This window comes from Nannospalax galili, unplaced genomic scaffold (genome assembly GCF_000622305.1).
Source record: "Nannospalax galili isolate Female #2095 unplaced genomic scaffold, S.galili_v1.0 scaffold369, whole genome shotgun sequence".
In the NCBI taxonomy this organism is placed as follows: Eukaryota; Metazoa; Chordata; class Mammalia; order Rodentia; family Spalacidae; genus Nannospalax; species Nannospalax galili.
In genome coordinates this window covers 1,652,060-1,662,627 of record NW_008360318.1, presented here as the reverse complement: position 1 = coordinate 1,662,627, position 10,568 = coordinate 1,652,060, and the positions used below count along the sequence as shown (strand labels likewise).

The following is a 10,568-nucleotide window of genomic DNA, read 5'->3' as shown; positions in this document are numbered from 1 at the left end:
AGGTGGAGCTAGAATAAACCAGGGCTGCAGTCTCGACTGACAGTCCTCCCAAGTATCTTTTCTCTGTCTCTTGTTTTTTCTTTCAATCCTCACTCCCCCTTTCAGGTACTGTCCATCTTGGCCGGCTGGCACCGGCAGGTTGGGTTGGGGTTCTTTACCCACTTCCCATGTCTCTTCTGGGATTTTGTCTGGTTTGAGCTTGCAGGGGCCTTGTGCATGCTGTCATCATTGAACAGCCCCTTTCAATCCCTCCCAAGGCATGATGGGTGGAGGTGCTTCTGCCCATTTTTTTTGTAGGGTAGACAATACACTATGGGAGAGAGAATAGAGGAGCCACACTTACAGGGTGTGCATGGACCTGGAAGAGGAAGGGTGAGGATGGGATGGCAGGGTGCATGTGTAAAGCATGAAGGCATGTATAGGAACAGTACAGTAGTGCCACCAGGCCCCTTCTCAGTCCAATCTTCTCTCAGTTTTACTATCAGGGTTTAAACTGCTAGATAAAGATCACATTAATGATGAAGTATTAAGAGTCTTGCCTTAAAGCCAGACCTCCATGTATGTATCATAATCATTCCACTAAGTTCTCAGTGTGAAATAGGAAAATTACCATGTGGTTCTAAGCCATACACGACTGACTTATACCAAAGATAGTCTTAGTTCACTTTTATGAATTCATGTTCAAAATGCATTAGTTGTATCTCTTACCTTGTTTGTTCCTTGGATCATTCATTTTTAGACCTGCCAACCTCTTCATCATCATCTCTTGAGCTCACACTTAGGTGACAGTATTACCTTTGAAATGAGGTTCCCAGGCCTGAAGACCAGATGGAAACAAATCTATTATGACTAAAACTGCTCATACACTCAAAGTCATCATTGTGGAATCTGGGGAACAATGGTCGCAGTCTTACTATACCATTGTCTCAGACTGAGTTTATGTGGTGGCACGGTTGATTTTCTTCCCACATACCCTCCCTAGAGTTTTTAGAGATAGCTATTACACTTTCAGTCAGGTGCCACACAGATTTGGTGTTCCCTGTTCTGACTGTACAATGTCAGGTTTAGCCTACTAGTCTTGGTGATTTACATACCATATTTCAACTTCCTCAGTCATTTTCAAAAGTTGACTGTGCATACCACCTACAAACAGTAAATATATCTTTTTATGTCTTCATCTGAATCATTAGTACAATGTTGATTAAAGACATTGTCAGAGGGCTGGGGAAATGGATAACTGGGTATAGTTCCTGCTCCACAAGATTGAGGATATGAACCCATGGGATCTCTAGAACCCATGTAAAAGCTAGGCAAGGCAGCACATGCTTGTAACCCCAGCATTGAGGGAGAGGGTGAAGACAGGTAGAACCTGGGAGGCCTGTTGGATAACCAGTCTAGCCCAAACAATAAGCTCTAGCTAGGGTCAGTGAGAGAACCTGTCTAAAAAGTAAGGTGACACAAGTGAGGAAGACATCCCAATGTTAGCTCAGCCTCTGGTCTCCATATGTGCCCATGCAGGTGACACACCTACACATATGCTTATATACACACACAAGAGATAGAGATAGAGAGATTGTTAAGGCTAAATCCAAATGATATTACAGGAAAGTCCCACTTGGATAATGGCCTGATATCTAAGACACTAGCATGTTTATTCTGCTTGTTCAACCAGCCATGAGTCACACAAAGATTGCATCTCTCATATTAATAAAAGGGTGTCATAAGAATTGTTTTCTGACAACTCTTAACAGAGTGTCATCAGATGGGCTAAAATCATGATCTAACATGACTAATTGCTTCCCTCTGATCTACCAATAAAATGATGCTCTCATAAAAGAAATTAGGTTAATTTGGCTTATTCTCTATATGCCATGGGAGCCCTGCTGGCCACTGACACATGTTTGAAAGGCTCATAGTCATCTATTTAAACATCAATTCTTCAGTTTTTCTAGAGATTGTGTCATGATTAGTGCTGGACAATTTTTGAAGGATAATTTGGATGAAAATTGGGACATATGCTTTGAAGGGAAGGGTATCTCTCTCTCTTGCTTTCCTGGTTATTCAGATTACCAATCATGTTCAGGGAATGCATTTTCAAGCTGAGTTTTTCATGTGTAGCTCATTGTAACTCAACTCCACAGGCTTAGAGGATAGCTTCTCACAGTGTTGAGGCACACAGATCCAAGAGCTGAAGTCTCAGCCTGACACCATGGTATATGCACACCTGTACTTCAAGCTACTCAGGAGGCTGAGGCAGGAGGGTCAAAAACTCAAGGCCGACCCAAAAAACTTGTCTCAAAAGAAGTTGACACTCTACCAACTTTATGTCTTTGGTTGAGGGCATTAACCTTAATGTTTTGTTTTAGTTGTTGTTTTAATTTTTTGAGACAAGAGCCTCATGTAGTTCAGACTGGCTTTAAACTCACTATGTAGCTGATGCTGTCATTGAACTCTTGATCCTCCTGCCTCCACCTCCCGAGTGCTGGAATTATAGACATGTGCTGCTATGCTTGGCTTTTAAGCTCTGAGTATCATAAATGGAATGTAGTGCCAGTCTCAGCACAGATCACAGTGCTGAATAACTACTCCATAGGTGGCATTTGCTGTTTGCCATAATTGCCACCATTTTTGTGAGTTGATATTTTTTTTAGGATTATATCTTAGTCTCTGTTTTTCTTAGAAAATTCATTTCATCCATTTAAGGTCCATATTTTGTTTAACTTAGCAAGATAGAATCTTGCTATGTAGTCCAGGCTATCCTGAAGTCCTCCTCCTTCAGCTTTCTTAGTGCTGGGACCACAGGAATGTGCAGCACTGTTCCCAGCTGAATGATTTGTTCTTACAGCTTTTAAACTATTTTTTCTGCCCTTCACTGTATTACAAACTCCCAGGAGGCACCTGTGGCAAACAGATGGTCTTGCACATGTCAGGTATCCATATGCATATACCAAATTTAGAAACTAGAATTAGGAATTGAGACGCTTTTCTTAAATTAGACATCACAGTGCAGTATTCCGTAGGACGGCTGGAGTTCTGTTTCTGAACGACCTCTCTTAAACAATGAGTGGGCTGGTAAGATATCTCAGTAAAGAGGACCTGAGTTCCATCCCCAGTACCCACACTTAAAAAAAAACATAAAACCTGACATAATAATACATGATTATAATCCAAGCTTGGGGGGTGGGTGGAGAAAGGTGGATCTTTGAGGCTTGCCTAGCCTCTTTAGTGAGTTCCAGGCCAATGGGAGATCTTGTCTCAAAAAAAGTTGATCAGCGTTTGAGAAACAACACACAAACTTGTTCTCTGGTCTCCACACACATATACACAAATGTACAATGCATACATGTGCAGATGCACACACACACACACACACACACAAAAAACCCACTGATATCCTCTTGGAGACCACCTCCATTACTGTATGACTAAAATTAAAGATGCCGTAAGTCACAAAGGCCCAGAAATTGGCATGCCCAGAAATATAATAGGCAAGAATTACATTTGTGACGTTATTACAAATAGCATCCATATTATGAATAGTAATAATGATAAGAGTAACATAGTTTATGAAATTTGAAGTTGTCTTTGAGCCTCGAATGTATTTGCATTCTTCTTTTCCCTCCCCAGCTTGTTCTTGCTAGTCTTAATTTTCTGCTTTGCTATATAAATTATGTCAAATCACCTGTGGAATAAAGCTGAGTATAAATACATAAAAGTAATAAATTTTGCAACAAGAAAGTTTTAGAAGCCATAATTTGTCACTGCTGGGAACAGAACAAGAGAAAGTAGTGCCAACTGCAAAGATTTGGACCTATATATAAGGCAGGTTTTCCTAATGGTTCTTTAAAGCTGCCAGGCTGCCAAGCGTGGCAGTGCACACTTGCCAGGAGGAGCTCACTTTTTATGCCAGCTTTCGGGGGCACTGGGAGACCCCATCATAAATAAAAAAACCCTGAAAGATTTGGAGTGGTATCATGTAGGCTGTGGAATATTCTTAGGAGCCTTTAGTGTAGCCATGCAGTCGGAGTCTCAGTATCCTGGTCTGTGTGGTGAAGAGGCTGGCCTAGCAGGGGCTTCTGTCCTTCACTGTCAAATAGGATCTCATGGTTCACTGGCTTTGGAAGGGCTGAGGGCTCTCTCACTTGGCCTGCTCTTCAAATTGTTCCTATTTCTTCAGCCTTTGGGGTACTCTGGGGCTATTTGGTACTCCTATCCCTGGCAGGCTTCTGGATCCTTCGACAGCACCTGAGCCCTTGTTAGAAAGGCAGATTCCCAGGCTCTCCCTACACCAGACACAGAAGCAGCATTTTAAAACAACAATAGTGCTTGTTTATGGGGTACACAGTGTGTCCATGTATTTAGTACATAAGGATCAGATGGGATAAATGGCTTGTTTATCACCTCAGGCATTTATCATTTCTTTGTACTAGAGACATTCCAAATCCACTCTACTGACTGTGGTGGATTATGCAATTAGCTGTTGCCAACCATAGCTATCTTACTGTACTACAGAGGATTAGAAGTTGCCCCTCCATCCAGCTGTAACCCTGTACTATGAGTCACCTTCCCATCCTTCCCAATTCCATCCTTCCTAGGCTCTGGCAACTACTCTTCTACTCTCAGGAGCAGCATTTTAACAGATCCCGTGGTGATTAATATGCACAGTAAACTTTGAGGATTGCTTTTAGATTCCGTGTCTCTTATTTGAGCCATGTTTGGGTATCACAGCTTATGATTCTAACAGCTTTTTTTCTTTTAGCATCTTTCCTAGTTTGTTTCTCCATTGCTGTGACAAAAATACTATGATCAATACCAACTTGGGGAGGAAAGGGTTTATTTATCTTACAACTCCCAGGTCACAATTCTTCAGGGAGCCCAAGGTATTAACTCAGGCCAAGAACCTAGAGGCAGGAGCTGGAACACAGGCTATGGAAGAACAGTGCTTACTGGCTTGCTCTCCTGGCCACTGCTCAGCCTGCTTTCTTATATAACACAGGTCCACCTGCCCAAGGTGCCACCACCCACAGTGGGCTGGGCCCTCCCACATCACTCAACAATTAATAAGATGCCCCACAGACATGGCCACAGGCCAGTCCAATGAAGGAAATTCCCCAATTGAGGCTCCCTCAACCCAAGTGTGTCAAGTTGACACTAACACTATCCAGCACAATTTAACCCCTTGTCAACTTGACATACAAACACATCACTTTCCAATTCTTATCCCCAAGATATGATGTTAACATTAATATCACAAGACAGCACAACCTTAAAAGACCCACAGTCCTTAAAAAATCCAAACACTTAAAAGTCCACAGTCTCTTTTAAAAGTCTCTTAATTGGGGACTCTTGTAAAATCCAAAACAAGTACTGTCTTATTTCAAAGGGGAGAATTGGGCACACCTAAGCAAAACTAAAGTCCAGCAAAGTAGCTCAAGGCTGGACACCTGGCATTCACTCATGATCTTCTGGACTCCACTTGTCTGACTTTGCCATCCATAGCACACACAGCTCATCTCGCAGACCCAAGCCAGCTCCATTCCACACTTACTGCTGTCCTTGGTGGTTGTCCCACGGTCCTGGAATTTCCAAAAAGCTGGAGTTTCCACTGAAACTGAGGCTACACCCTCACCAATGGTCTCTTCTTCCCTTCTTGGGGTGCAAAGCCTCAGATTCTCTCCATGACTCCTTCAGTCCTGGGGTCTTCACTGCAACTGAAGCTACACTTTAACCTACGGCCTTTCCTGGCCTCTCAGCATGCCAAGCCTCAGCTGCTGTCTGAGATCCCTTCACACTTTCAACACCAGAACCATGCATGAGACTCTTACACATTACCAAGTCCTGCTTCCAGCTAGAGATGGAGGCTTGGGTCCCTTCTGTGTGCTGACCCTGAGGAAATATTTCACAGCTTTCACATCAGTGATGCTGGTCTCTTGTTACTTACAGCTGATTTTTCAGCCCCAGCTAACCAGCATCAGTTGTCCCAGTAAAACAAAGGTTTTGCTTCAGGTTCTGGTCTCTTCTTAGTCACAGCTGATTCTTCAGCCCCAGCCGACCAGAACCCACAGATTCTCAATCTAAAATCTCACACAAACAGCCCTGATAGTCTCTGCTTCCCTTTGAAGCTTCACAAGCCAGGCTTCCATCATCCACAACTCTTTCAACATAACTGTTCCAAGCTCCACAGCAACAAACTCTGAACACTCAATGGCTTTTCCAGTCCAAAGTTCAGAATGCTGCCACAGTCCTAAAAATACTAAGGTCAGGTCTGTAACAGCAATACCACACTCCCTGGTACCAATTTCTTTCCTAGTTTGTTTCTACAGTGCTGTGACAAAATACTTTGACCAATACCAACTTGGGGAGAAAAGGGTTTATTTGGCTCACATCTCCCAGGTCACAGTTCATCAGGGAGCCCAAGGTAGGAACTCGGCAAAAACCTGGAGGCAGGAGCTGGAGCACAGGCCATGGAGGAATGCTGTTTACTGGCTTTCTCCCTTGGCCCCTGCTCAGCCTGCTTATGCAACACAGGCCCACCTGTCCAGGGGTGGTACTACCCACAGTGGGCTGGGCCCTCCCACATCACTCAACAATCAAGAATATGCCCCTCAGACATGGCCACAGGCTAGTCCAATGGAGGAAATTCCCCAATTGAGACTTCTTCAACCCAGGTGTGCCAAGTTGACACTAACACTATCCAGCACAGCATCTGAACATGGAAACACTTTGGTTTATCTGAAAATGAACTCCAGAAACTCTAGAAGCAAAAACCGATAGACAGTCACACCCAGGCCTCCTTTATCAGTATCCTGTGCTTAGTGTGATTGGGCTATTCTGTGTGGAGTTTGGTGGTCAGAATGGGCATGCAGGACTAAGTGCACAGCCTCCCCTGAGTGCTCAGAAGCCAGTACACTTTCTTCAGCTACGCTCCTTCTGAGCAATGATGGCATGAGTGGTCAGAGACAAGTTGGCCACATCCCTCCCTGTCCTCTAACATGGTGGTTCACAGTAATTTTTTTTCACGTTACAAATCAGTGAATAAACTCATAAGCTAGCATATAGGGAAACTCTATCCTTCCTAGTAATAAATTCTAATTTGAGTTCGGTTGGTAGGCGAAACTGTGACCTTTTAGATGCCCAAAGCAGTTTTCTTTTAGTGTAAGCATAGCTCAGCAAAATTCTGAGACCCTGAATCAGTTGCTTAAATCGTCTACTGGAAGAGTGTTAACCCAACCTGGTTTTCCTCTTCTGCCTCATCAAAATGAAGTAAGAAGAGGCTGGAGACATTGCTCCGTGGGTAAAGTGTTCATTGCTTAAGCAAGAGGATCTGAATTCAGATTCCTGAACCCAACTAAAAAGTCATTCTTGGCCATGGGCTTCTGTAATCCCAGCACTGGGGGAGGGGAGGGAGGGGCTCCCCAGAGCTCACTGCCTAGTAGTCTAGCCAATCCATGAGCTCTAGGTTCATTAAAGAGAACCTATCTCAAAACTTAAGTTGGAGAGCAATAGAGGAAGGCAGCCCACATTGATCTCTGCCCTCCACACATGTGCACAACACACAAGTGTATATACTCATACATCATACAAATCATGTAAACAAATTTAAAACTAAAATATATTCAAAAACTTCAGTAAGGACCAAACTTTTATGCTAAAGTTAGGTTTTAGCTCAATTTCATGTATTACACTCAAATAATGATGATTTATATTTTAATCTTAAAATTTAGAATTAAAAACTTTTCAAAATGACAACTGAGGCTAACTAATATCCATTACAAACACAATTAGAAGGGTTTATTTTATTAAAACTCTAAATGATAATGATGATGATGATGACGTAATGATGATTTTTGGTGCTGGGGATGGAACTTAAGGCCTTGTACATACTAGGTGAGCGCTCTACCACTGAGCTACATTCCTCAGCCCCAAACTTAGATTTTTTTTCATCCTATATTTAGAGAACCCAAGGTCTTGACTCTATCATAATCTAATTTTACTTTAAGCAGTGTTTCTGTTTGATTGCCTTTGCCCAGTCAAGAAGGTAGAGCTAATGGGTTTTTGTTGCTTCTTAAAACTCAGTTCCTCACTGTATCCTGGTTTCATGGCAGGCTTTGTGTCACATCTGATTATCTTATTGAAATTTATAATTCTAATATTTTTCCATAATATTTAAAATAAAAATATGACATGAATTTTCATACCAATAATGCATTTTGGATATTATCCTAACATTAATTACAAATTTGCAGCCCATTACAAGCATATCAAAAGCTAACCTGATTATCCATGGTAATTACTTTTTCAGATCCTTGCTGACATTGTCAAGTGCCTTAATTTCCTTGCTAACATAAACAGGATCTTTGCTTAAAGTTCAGTACTTTTCAAAATATGTGTTGTAGTTACTTTTCCTGTTGCTGTAATAAAGTACCCTGACAAAAGAGACTTAAGGAAGGAAGGGTTGATTTTGACTCTCAGTTTGATGGTACAGTCCATCACAAAGTCATGGCAGCAGGAGCTTGAGACAGCTGCTCACATTGTGTCCTCAGTCAGGAAGCAGAGAGAGATGAATGCTACTGCTCAGCTCCCTTTATCTTTTTCAGTCCAGGACCCCAGCCCATCGAGTGGTGTTGCCCATAGAATGGGTTTTCTGATCTCATTTAACCTGATCAGGATCATCCCTCACAGGTATGACTGGAGACTTGTCTCCTAGCCAACCCAAGATCCTGTTCAGTTGACAATATTAACCATCACAGTGTGTCAAAGAGGGTGGTATGCTGCTGAGCCTTAGGTAGCAGTACTATCTAAAGTGCACCACTGTACGCCATTGTTCAACAATTTGAAATTGAGTTTTGTATAGTTGAACCTTAAAACAAAACTAAACTAGTAGCTGTCAAATATGCAAAATTACACCTGATAGGTTGTGGTACCCAGGATGATGTAAAAAATGTAGATTTACCAGTTTGGTAGGAAAAGTTGGTCAGTCTTACGAATGTTTCTCCAATCGCTTTACTGTGTCTCTCCCCAAACAGCAAGTCTTGGGCTTTCTTTCTTTATATGACTTCCTTCCTTCCTTCCTTCCTTCCTTCCTTCCTTCCTCCCCTCCCCTCCCCTCCCATCCCCTCCTCTCTCCTTTCCTTTTACCTCTCTTTCCCTTTCCTCTTCTCTCTTCCATCTTTCTCTTCCCATCCCTCTTTCTCTCTCTTTCTCTCTCTCCCCCCTCTCTCTTTTTCTTTCTTTTTCTTTCCTTCCTTTTTTAAAAGACACAGGGTCTCATGTAGCCCAGGCTACCCTGAGACCTGCCATGCAGTAGAGGGTCCCCTTGGACTCCTTATGTTGCTGCCTCCCCTTCCAAGTGCTGGGATTACAGGCATGTGCCACCACACCCAGCTGAAGCTGGGGATTTAAAATTAAGAATGAGTAACATTTTCTGAAGCTCTCAAATGATAATGGACGAAGAGGAGTCATGGTCTTATTGGAGCCCCATCAGAAGGGGCTTGTGTTTTGTTTTCTTGGATGCTAAAGAGAAGACAGTAGGTGGCAGGTGTTTTGTTTTTTAAAAAATATTTTAGATTCTTTTTCATTTTTTTTATTGAATTTTTAAAATTTAATAACCACATGATTTGAAGAAGTATTTCATTGCAGCTTTAACTTATTCAATAACAATTTCCAGAGCAAGAATACAACTCTTTCAAGAGTGGCTGTGTATTTTTAGGTTCACAGTTGAATCAATACAGTTATACAATATTGAACTCAGTATAAGCCCTGTAAGACATAAAATTGAATGAGTTTTTAACCTTTAAAAAAGATCTCCATTGCATTTAAAATATGCTGTTTCCTACAGAAAGACTAATTTTTAGTGCTACTAACGCTTAGATGTTTGCACATGTGTCTCTAATCTCTATGTACCTGATTATTACTAGTCACAATCAGTTACACTCAGATCCTTGGCACCTGTACATGTCTATAAAGTCATCAGGTAGATTTCAGTGGTAATGTTTATCACCTCTACTAATTAACATGAAGTAAATGTTATGCTTCCTCCTCAAATATAACTCATTTTTATTTGTTGATTATTTTGGGGTATATCATACAGAACATCCCAAACAGTCTTATTCATCTATATACTCACTTCCCAAATGGCACCCTCCCATAGCTTCCACCTCCCCCCACACTGGAGGCCATATGCTCTGTCATCTCTGTTACTGTCCACTGTGTTGTCAGTGCCCCCAGTCATTCCCCAGTGCCTGTCCATCTGCTGAATCTAGTCAACCTATCTAGATATCCTTGTTTTAGGAAGATCAGCAATCAGTTATCAATATTCCTTTAGATAAGATTGGGGTCTGCTGTTTATTTTACCAGTTCTATGCTGGGTTACTGTCCGGGAGACTTTTGGGCCATCCTGGCCAGTGGTATCTCCTGTCTGGCATTATTTCTTGTTATGTAGCCTTTAGCTATATATATGGACTCTTAAGAATTGTATTGACCCCTATAATTTTTGGTTATACTTTCATTTTGGGTGTTTAAGACTCCATTGTATAAATGAACCATATTTTCATTATCCACTCATCAAT

General features: G+C 41.8%; 2 protein-coding genes across 4 annotated transcripts in view; one reads left to right on the top strand and one right to left on the bottom strand.

Moving 5' to 3' along the window:
• Aste1 (asteroid homolog 1) overlaps nt 1-6,402 on the bottom strand; it is a 67,986-nt gene extending 61,584 nt beyond the window's left edge. The window contains exons 1-2 of one of the 3 annotated variants that reach the window (XM_029559671.1): nt 6,385-6,402; nt 709-817 (exon numbers count right to left, since the gene is read on the bottom strand). The gene's annotated coding sequence lies outside the window, so the exon portion shown is untranslated. Of the gene's footprint in view, nt 1-708; nt 818-5,548; nt 5,589-5,941; nt 5,960-6,384 lie in introns of those variants that run through there. The other 2 variants (XM_029559672.1, XM_029559670.1) reach the window with 2 other exon arrangements.
• The window catches only part of Nek11 (NIMA related kinase 11), a 331,808-nt gene that overhangs the window by 47,891 nt on the left and 273,349 nt on the right, over nt 1-10,568 (top strand). The window lies entirely within an intron of this gene.